Source organism: Ovis canadensis, chromosome 2 (genome assembly GCF_042477335.2).
Source record: "Ovis canadensis isolate MfBH-ARS-UI-01 breed Bighorn chromosome 2, ARS-UI_OviCan_v2, whole genome shotgun sequence".
Taxonomy (NCBI): Eukaryota; Metazoa; Chordata; class Mammalia; order Artiodactyla; family Bovidae; genus Ovis; species Ovis canadensis.
In genome coordinates this window covers 123,767,926-123,778,742 of record NC_091246.1, presented here as the reverse complement: position 1 = coordinate 123,778,742, position 10,817 = coordinate 123,767,926, and the positions used below count along the sequence as shown (strand labels likewise).

The following is a 10,817-nucleotide window of genomic DNA, read 5'->3' as shown; positions in this document are numbered from 1 at the left end:
AATCAGAAGGGTCAGCTGATTGAACATTGTAGCCTACTCCAATGGGTGCCGTCAAGATTACAAAGGTGATTGACTGCATAGGGGATCATTACATTCTTTTTGGTGATGCGAAATCTTGGTATGGAATCTGGTGTTTATCAGTCCCGGAGGCCAGTTCAGCCACATGTTATCGCATGCCTACCAGGCACATAGCCCAAAGCTCACTGAAAGTGCAAGATGGACTTTCCTTCTTTTTTCAGAAGGAGTCAGCTCGGTCTGTTCCTTTCCTCCCTCAGAAGAAGACTGTCCTTTCCCCGTTGAATGGTCTTTGCAGTTTGTCAGAGACAGAGGTGCTGTCTCCTGGGTTGTGTCCTCATTTTGAGACTTAAACCACAGGCTTTTTTTTTTTAATGATCGAATGGAATCTTTCTGAATGCTGATGAATGCATGGAACTTAATACAAACAGGTATGGTACTGGAGTTTATCTTTCAAATCCCAAATTGAAAAAAACACCAATTAAAAAATAGAAATATTTAATTACTAAAAAATTTTTTTCTCTGTCATAATTCTTCTGCTCCCTGGACTATGAAGCCGGGAGGTGGGCCTCATCTGTGCCACTCCCTGGATGTCAAGGTCAGGCCTCGGATATAACTGCTGGATGGGTGGTTGAGAACTCAACCTGAGCTCCTGATGCTGGGAGCCATATTGAAACTGATTCAGCTTTCTGACAGAAAATGATTGTTCACAAGCATAGACCACGATCTTTTAACTGAGATGACACTGGTCTCAGGACTTAATGAAGCTCGGGTTCTTGATGTCTCGTCACAGAAAGAATTCAGTGAGAGACAGAGTGATAGGTAAGAAGTGAATTTACTTTGAGAGAATCATACTCTACAGAAGACTTCCCTGGTGGCTCAGATGGTAAAGCGTCTGCCTACAATGCGGGAGACCCAGGTTCGATCCCTGGGTTGGGAAGGTCTCTTGGAGAAGGAAATGGCAACCCACTCCAGTACTCTTGCCTGGAAAATTCCATGGACAGAGGAACCTGGTAGGCTACAGTCCATGGGGTCGCAAAGAGTTGGACACGACTGAGTAACTTCAATGTCAATGTCAATACTCACAGATAGAGTGTAAGTCACTTCAGAAAGCGAAAGTGGCACCAGGGTACGGGGTTGTCAGTTTTTCGTTGCTGCTGTTGTTGTTGTTCAGTTGCTAAGCTGTATCTGACTCTTTGCAACCCCGTTGACCACAGCAAGCCAGGCTCCTCTGTCCTCCACTGTCTCCCGGAACTCGCTCAGATTCATGCCCATTGAGTCAGTGATGCTACCGACATTTGTCTCTCTCTTGAGTATGATATTTTGAGCAGTGAGCAGCCAGACCTCAGTTCAGTCACGCCTCCACTAGTCGCTCCCTGTTCCTTTGTTCCCTTTGCAGCAAAACTCAGAATCACCCACACTCACTGTTCCCGTGCCTCTCCTGGCATCCTTCTTTGACCCACTCATTGGAGTTTCTGTCCCAACCACTCTGCTCTTGCTGCCCTGTCAAGCTCACAATAACTGATGTGGCTAAATCTGATCTCAATTCTCCTCCTCCCCCTCCACTAAGCAGTGCTGGACACGGCAGGGAATCCCCCTCCCTCATGCCCTCTCTTCATTGGCTTCTAAAACATCTAAGACTCTAGCACCAACTCCAATGTGCAGGGGTCTTTTTCCCCCTACACCAACATGCAATTCTCAGACACCAGTTCAGTGTGCTACCATTTAAGTTAGTTCTGACACCATCTACCTGCAGACAGCATCAGATCTCCCAGATGAGGCTCAGTCCTACAAGGCTGCCCTCCTGCCCGACTTTACACGCCAATCGTAAGTCCGGGATGTTACCTGTGATTCTGACCGATCGGCTAGAAGATTGGAGGTTCCCATGGCCCCCTTCTTGGATGTGATTAATTTGTAGAGTGGCTCACAGAACTCAGAGAAACATTTTACTCTCCAGATTCTAGGTTCATTACAAAGGATATAACTCAGGAGCAGCGAGAGGGAAGAGATGCATAGGGCAAAGCATTTCGGGAGGAGGACGAGCTTCCACGCTATCTCTGAGCACGCCACTGTCTCCGGATCTCCCTGGGTTTATCCACCTGGATGTTCTCTGAACACTTTTTGGATTTTTACTGGACGTTCCATTACATAGGCATGGGTGATTACATTTATTGGCCACGGCGACTGATTCAAGCTCTAGCCTTACTACTCCTCCCTCGACGTCAGGGGACTTGACCCTTAAGGTTCCAGTTCTCTCCTCACGTGGCCACCAGCCACCATCCTTAGGTGCTTTCCAAAACCCACTTCATTAACAAAACAAAGACAGGTTCCAAGGGCTTTAGGAGCTCTGTGCCAGAAAAGGGGACAAAGACTAAATATACATTTCTTTTTGTAAATCACAGTATCACAGCTTCCAGCTCTGGGCTGTCCATCTCCATCCCCATTTCCTCGGCTGAGTCTTCCTCTCCCTGGCTATTTCCGGTGAAGGCAAAGCATCCGTCGCCAGTGCCCCTCTCTTTCCACACCCTTTGTGGTCATTCAGGCCATGGCGCAAAGACCACCCTTTTGCCCACAGCCCTTGGATTTAGCTATCTGCTCCCCAGACATCTTCCCAGCACTGCAGGCCACCTGGACTCCTGCCCCTTCCACACCTCCACCAGACGCCTCGTGGGCGAATCATCCCTAACAGGTCCAACAGTGATCTCCGCCAGAGATCAGACAAAAAACCCAGTCAGCTTCCCCCCTGCTCTCTTCCTCTTACAGCCCCACACCTGAACTTCTGGGACATTCTCTTGGCTTTGACTTCAAAACGTGTCTGGAACCTGACCATGCCCACCACCTCCGCTGCTATCTCCCTGGTGCAAGCCTAGGTGACTGACATAGCGTCTTAATGGGGCCCCCTGCTGCTGCGACAGCCAAGGAGAGCCTTCCGAAATTCGAGTTCTATTGTGTCACTCCACTGCTCAGACCCCTGCCATAACCCCCATCTCACTCAGAGTCCTTACAAACGGCCACCACTTGGCCCCACCAGCCCCTCCAGCAACTCTTACTGTCCGCCCCTCAACCTCCACTGCAGCCACCTGGCTGCCTCACTGCTCCTGGGACACCCAGGAACACGCCACCTCCGTGTCTCTGCACCAGCTGCTCTCGATCTGGAACATTCTTCCTCCAGAAAACTCCTCAATGAGGCCTGCCCCAATTACCAAGTTGGATCGTGCACCCTGTCATCTCCTTGCTGTGTCAGGATCTTCCCCTGCGTGGGAGATCTTTAGTTTTGACACGCAGGATCTAGTTGCCCAGAGCTGGAACCCGGGTCCCCTGCATTGGGTGTGCAGACTCTCAGCCACTGGGAAGTCCCTCGCTCTCCTTATTCCTATCACTTCTAACATTTTTGAAAGAAACTGACTACAGTTACTGTCTACCGCCCTCTGCTGGAACATGGGCGCCCGGACAAGGTTCTCCACTTGATTTTTGTTCCCCTGGTTTAACTCCAGCCCGGAGAACAGTAAAATGCATGCAGTAGGCACCCAGTAAATATTTGTTGGATGAATGAATGAATGAGATGAAATCTCTTCCTCTGTTCACTGTGAGGTGTAGACAAGAAGGCTGAAACGTGCTCCCAGCCTGAAGGGAGCGCCCAGGCTTGCCGCAAGGCAGAGCCAAGACAACGGTGAAGACAAGCTGAGCCAGACGCTGGACGGGTCATCCCATTGCGCTGGGGAAACTGCTGGAGATGGGAGTTTCGCTACTAGCAACTACGACCCTTCTGTGACAGGAGGGGAAAGCAGTTGTCTACGAAGGCTGCAAGAAATCGCTCCAGAGGCATATGGAATTATTATTAAAGTTGCGATTGACAGCTGGTGGGTGGGGCTGAGTTGCCCACCATGTCCGCCTGTGGGGCCCCCAAAGGTTTGCTTTCTCCTGCTGACTTCTCTCATCCTCCACACCGCGGGCTCCCACGCAGGATTTGTTCTGATAACATCCTGTGTAAACAACAGCCCTCCTTAGCCTCCATCCCAATTAACAGGCAGGCAGCTGAAAGTAACCCCCACGCCTGCCGTTCAGGAAGTGCAGCCCAGAGGACACGGTCCGCAGTGGATGCGGACACAGGCAGGCAGTTCCTGGAGGGCGCTTCTCGCGTGCGGGCATGGGTTCCTCGTGAAAGCCCTCCACACGGCTTCTCTCCTCCTCACCCCACGGGCCAAGCTGGTGACCCTTCCCTGCGTCCTCCAGCCTCTCAGCCTGCACGCTGCCCCCACTCCCAGCCTGTGGGAGGCCTCCGGTGACGGGCGCACCAGCCCCCAGCCTCGGGGTAGGTCATCCGGATCTCTCACACGCCTCGCCCCGCAGCTCAGCGCTCGGAGACCCCGGTCCCCAGTTCTGGCTCCTCCCTCTCCTCCTGCGTGATCGGGGGTAAGCCCGAGCCCTTCTGTGAGCCTCCATTTCTCTCCTGTGACATGGGCAGGAGCTGAGACTACCTCCGCAGTCTATAGGGCCTGGTCTCAGCGGGGCAAACCTAGAACTGATTGGACAGTTTCATCATTCTGCGCTATCAGCTGTGCTTCAGGTCTAAGCTCCTCTGCCTCATTTTGAGCCACCCCTGACCTGGCCCTCCCTGCCACCCAAGACGGTCACCCACACGCATCCTCCCCACACTCAGCCCAGGCCCCGCCGCCGCCTGCAAGCTCTCTCTCTCCCTTCGCGGAGGCCTGGCCCCTCCCAGAACACTCACCCTCCTTTCTTCCTTCCCAAACACCAACCATCTTTCTCCTTTCAGGGTCCCCCTCATGCCCTGCTTCCTCCAGAAGGCCCTGTGCTCTGGGCTTAGCCTGAGCTCTCCTTTCTCTTTATTAGACTCAGGCCTATTTTCCCCATATTTAGATCACTGTCGATGACAGCATAAACCCTCCACTTAGGTCAACTAGTGATGTGCCTGCAGCTTTCAGAAGTTTGCCAGTCAGGCAGAGCAGTGGCGTGACCAGAACAGAGGCTGTGTGATCTTGAGTCAATTAGTCAACGTCTCTGAGTCCCAGTTTAGTGGTCAAGAAAAACAAGAATGATAACATGGGCTTTGGGGGACATTATGAGAATTAGATGCAGAGGTTAAAGCATCTGCCTGCAATGTGGGAGACCTGGGTTCGATCCCTGAGTCGGGAAGATCCCCTGGAGAAGGAAATGGCAACCCACTCCAGTATTCTTGCCTGGAGAATCCCATGGAAGGAGGAGCTTGATGGGCTACAGTCCACGGGTCACAAAGAGTCTGAGCGACTTCACTTTCACTTTTCAAATATGAAGTACCCAGTACAGTTTCTGGAACCCAATAGGCCCTTAATAAATGGAAATTAATGTTCTAGCCACCATTGAAAGGGGCTTCTTAGCTGTATCACAAAAAGCTATATTCCAACTGTTTTTGCTGGGCTATGCTAACAGAGTCTTTGGATAAAAAAATATTCCAGCATCTACAAAACTGCCTCTTTTTTATGATAATTCCAACTGTATAAGGATGTCATAGGGCATAGCCCCTATCTCCGCCCATTGTCACTCTCTACTGAGCCTGAATCTAGCCTCGGAAACTTTCTCGGCACGGTTTTGGAAGCAGCCGCTAACACATCAGAATGGGCACACGCTGTATAGTAAAGAGGTTGGCTGGTCACTGTCTTAGGTGTCTTGGAAGTAACATCCTTGGGAGTTTCTGAGAAGTAAGAGCATCTTGGTTCTTCACGCTGAGTCCAGTAGTTTATGCTAACAAGGTTAGTCACGTGGGCCCTGAGATAGCTCAGGTTGAGGGAGAGACCAACCCTGTGATTAGAGAGTGGGTTCTGAGCCTTGTGTGATTAAGGGGCTGTGTGCAGCAAGTTCAGCCTTGACTCAGGCTTGGCTGGACTCAGTCAGCTGTGCCTACATAATGAAATCTCAGTAAAAACTTACTGCGTGGTGAACACACTGATGTGCCAGGAGGGTGGCTCAGCCCGGGGGAGCAGAGGCTTCACACGTGAGGCCCTCCCAGACCTGACCCTACACGTGTCTTCATTGGGCTGAATTGTACCATTTAAAACAAAACTGTATTGATAAATCTAGTACTTTCTTTAATTCTATGGGCCGCTCTAGTGAGCTATTGACCCTGAGGTGGTCATGAGAGCTCCTAAATTTGCAGCTGGTTGGTCAGAAGCACAAGTGGCCTGGGAGCCCCAGAGCCTATGGCTGGTGTCTGAAGAAGGGGGAGTCTCATGGAAGAGGGTGCCCTCAGCCTGTGAGGCCTGTGCTAAGTCCAAGTGGTTAGTGCCAGGACTGCATCACACTTCAATCAACAAAAGCAGATCCTGTGGGCCTGGTGTGGGCCAAGGGTGGGGGTGGGGGGTGGGGGGTGGTGTCCTGTTGTCCTGCCCAGAGGTGCTCAAGTACAAAATCCACCCTCAGTCACGATGCTCCACGTGCAGAGTGGGTACCAGGCCTGAGCCTACAGGAGAAGCCTGTGTGTCTGACTCTCTTTGCCCAGGTCCTTAATGGTCCCAAGCACCACCCCAGCCCGTGGGGATCGGGAGCAGTCAATACTTCAGCTCCTGACCTCCCAGTGGACCATCCTTAGCAGTGATCCCATTGCTCACAAAATCCTACCTGATGTGGGCTTTGTCTGCTTCCCAATCTTGGTTTGCCTCATCCCTCTCTCCTGCTTCCCTTTGGGGTCACCTCCCAAGTAAAATTCCTGCAGAGTCTGTTTCTAGGACCACACACATCACTGCTGGGGGCAACTCTGCAGCGCCGTGCTTGGGACCATGTCAGGGCAGCCCGAGGCCTGGTGCAACCTCCATGCCATGAGAGTCTGGATGGACAGAGAATGGCAATGTGGGCCTTTCTGGGGACAAGACAGTCCTGGGCAGGGGGAGGAGGGCTCCCAGAGCCAAGAGGAGAGTTCTGGAGACCCGTGGAGCAGCTTTAGAGAGAGCCACAAACACAGTGGGGGCAGTCTCAGCCCCTTCTGGTGGACATGCGGGGCTGGACAGTCGGTCCCTGTGGGGTGGCCGGGGGAAGGACACAGGGACGAGCAGGCCCTGCATCCTGACCCCCACCCCTGGCAAGCTGCTCTGTCCGGGGGCCCATTGGGTTGGGCACCACCCCAGGCTTGCGTTTTGACCTGCTGACCTAATGTCCTGGGACCTTTGGTTGACCCATCCGCAGGACACTGTCCAGCCCAGGTCAGTACAGACCACACTCTGCCCGAAGGTGCTATTACCTGAAAACTGGGCTGGCCTCTTGATGAGTGTCAAACCAATAGGTACAACCAAGCCAAAGACTGGGAGAAGGAAGGATGGAAGGATTTTTTTTTTTTTACTTGCAGCAAATTAGGAGAACACTGGAGATCTTTTCCAAAGCAGTGTCTTCCTAACAGCAAAATTGAGGAAGTTTTAAGCTAAGGGTCCTTGCATATTCATGGCGGGGGGGGGGGGGGGAGGCAGGGCTTGAGCAGAGGAGAATTTAGCATAGAATTGGGGCAAAGGTCAACAGAGTCCAAGCTTTAGTTGATTTAAGTCAGGAGGGTCAACACCATCATTCCATCCCCCAGCTGGGTGGGGGCTTTGATTCCTCCACAAAAATGTATCATTATGTGTAGTCAATCCTAAAGGAAATCAACCCTGAATATCCACTGGAAGGACTGATGCTGAAGCTGAAGCTCCAATACTTTGGCCGCCTGATGCAAAGAGCTGACTCACTGGAAAAGACTGATGCTGGGAAAGGTTGAGGGGAGGAGGACAACAGAGGATGAGATGGTTGGATGGCATCATCAACTCAGTGGATATGAATCTGAGCAAACTCCGGGAGATAGTGAAGGACAAGGAAGTCTAACATGCTGCCGTCCATGGGGTCGCAAATAGCCGGACATGACTTAGCAGCTGAACAACAAAGTAGTCCCCAAGGAGAAGGAAATGGCAACCCACACCAGCGTTCTTGCCTGGAGAATCCCAGGGACGGGGAATTTGGTGGGCTTCCATCTATGGGGTCACCCAGAGTCGGACACGACTGAAGCGACTTAGCAGCAGCTGCAAGGAGGAACTAGGACACTGCTTTATCACTGCGTCATTGCTGGACTGCCTTTTCCCTGTTCCTGCATTCCTTTGTTCCCTTAAGAGAGTTGATTACTAGGATCCGTTCAAGGTCAAGCATCGTGACCAGGCTTAGATTCCGAAACGGCTTCTCCTATGTCAAGAAAGCTGTGCCTTGTTCTTTCTCCAGGGACTCCCTAACTTACCTTCTTACAGTGCTTTCTGAAGGGTGGGGGCTGGCCCCACTCTGTCCACGTCAGCCAGCGTGCAGGGTGCTCTCCCCTCACCCTCCTCTTCAGGGCACCTCATTCTAACTCACAGATCAAGTGTGCCAGCTGAGGTTCTGACTCTCTCCACCCCAGAGGGGAAGACCGCCAGGTGAAGAGGCCCTGGAGAGTGAGGCCTGGGTCAGGGCCTGTCCAGAATTCATGGCAGACTCAGGCCTGGGTAAAGTTCCAGCACAGGTTTTGGTGCTTGAGAGGGTGTAAGTGAGAGGACAGCTCTGTATGCCCCCAAGGGGGCTGTGGAGTGGGTGTCTCCCCAGACCCTGCCTCCCCAGCTGGCCTGGGGGCTCTCGTTCTCTGAGTGTGGACACTCCCAGGGAGGGTAGGCAACCCAACAAACACCTGGAGGCCTCAGTCTCCACGCTCACTGTGAGAAATCCAAGTTTCTGCACAGACGACCTGCAGTCTTTCTTCTCACACAGCCCAGAAGGCGCTCTGGGCTCTCCTCTGCCTACATCTGCCCTGTCTCCTGTCTCCTTGGCCTTGCTTTCCTTCTGGGCTTTGTGGCATGAAATGAGCACAGCCTTCCACTGAGACACTTCCGATAGTAAGGGGAGGGAGGAGGGGCTCTGTGGTGTTTCAGCTCTAAAGAGGCCCCTCATCTTGTGTTAATGCAAAACAATAGCAAACCAACAAAAAAATCCATGATACACAAAATATAAAAATTTCCATTAAAGACAGGGTCAATATTACTGATTTTTCTTTTCGCCTCAGCTCCAATATGATTTGGCACTAATCTTATCTTTATTTAAAACTTCAAGATCTTTTTAGTTCATCTTGGAAATTTGATCTCAATTTTTATTATTTTTAACATTGTGTTACAATAATACATATCTTGATTTCTGAGTTCTGGGGTGCCGTTTTAAATTTTGCACCCAAAGCAACTCCCCGTTGCCTCACCCTAGTGCCAGGCCTGCCCCCAAACTAACATGGAACTTCTGATGAAGGGGGCTCTAGACCAAGCCATTCCCTGCCACGTTTTGTGCAAGAGGGATAACAAATCAACCTGAACCATGAACAATTAAGACAGTTTTGGGAGAGGAGGTCAGAGAGAGAGAGAGAGACAAAGACACAGAGAGAGAGACATGGAGAAGAAGCAAAGATTAAAGAGAAGAGAAAAGACTGGGGCCAAGCGTATGACGTCAGAAGCTCATGCAAAGGACTCCCCGCCCGCGGTACAGCCTTGCCCTGATCTGAAGGCTTTCTCTCCAGACTGGTAATACTTGCAATCAGCCAGACACAGTAACAGGAACATTTGTTGTTGTTGTTTAGCCACTAAGTCATGTCCGACTCCTTGCAACACCATGGACTGTAGCCCACCAGGCTCTTCTGTCCGTGGGATTTTCCAGGCAAGAATACTGGAGTGGCTTGCCATTTCCTATACCAGGGGATCTTTCCAACCCAGGGATTGAACCCTCATCTCCTACAATGGCAGGCACAGTGAGTAATTTAATAGTTTCCAAAAACAAACCCACTGTTTATCTTGGATGGCCTAAGGAGTGGAAATGATCTTGATGGGGCCGAAACCACATAGAAAAGTTTTAAATACTAACTAATTCTGAGCATGGAAGCCTTGCTCACCTTCCCCACTGTCATCAGCTGGGAGAACAAAAGCCATAGTGTGCAAAAAGGTCGCCTTCTGTGCTCAGGGTCACCAAGTGTTCTAGTTTTCACAGCATTGTCCCATTTGGACTTACTGCCCCTCTGTAATTATAAATATCATACCCTGTCACTCTTAAATCTGGCCCAGCTTGGACCAGTGACCTATGTGAGTCACCTTATCCATACATAATGGCTGCATGAGTTCTGTGAGCCTCAAAGCAACCCTTTGAGGCAAACAGAACAAGTAGAATTATCTCTGTTTATAGAGGAAGAGACTGAGGGTCAGAGAGGTTATGATCCTACTCATAGGACTATTAAGCAGAGGAGCCAGTATTTGAACATTGGTCCACTGTACCAGGCAACTACTCTTCAGGTTCAAGGAACAACTTAAAGCCAAGAAACTTCAAAACCAGATCAGAGCTGTCACAAATGTCAATCCAGAAATACACCCTAAGGTACCAATGACATGTATGGCTCCTGAGCTTTGCAAATCAGAAAAAGGAAGCAATGGTGGATAAGTTCAGTTCAGTTGCCTAGTTGTGTCCAACTCTTTGCGACCCCATGAATCGCAGCATGCCAGGCCTCCCTGTCCATCACCAACTCCCGGAGTTCACTCAAACTCATGTCCATTGAGTCAGTGATGCCATCCAGCCAGCTCATCCTCTGTCGTCCCTTTCTCCTCCTGCCCCCAGTCCCTCCCAGCATCAGAGTCTTTTCCAGTGAGTCAACTCTTCGCATGAGATGGCCAAAGTATTGGAGTTTCAGCTTTAGCATCATTCCTTCCAAAGAACACTCAGGACTGATCTCCTTTAGAATGGACTGGTTGGATCTCTTTGCAATCCAGGGACTCTCAAGAGTCTTCTCCAACACCACAGTT

At 50.9% G+C, this 10,817-nt stretch overlaps 1 non-coding gene across 1 annotated transcript; it reads left to right on the top strand.

Moving 5' to 3' along the window:
• Positions 1-883: 883 nt before the first annotated feature.
• Positions 884-955, top strand: TRNAC-ACA (transfer RNA cysteine (anticodon ACA)). The gene has a single exon. It is a non-coding gene; the product is annotated as a tRNA-Cys (tRNA).
• Positions 956-10,817: the final 9,862 nt, after the last annotated feature.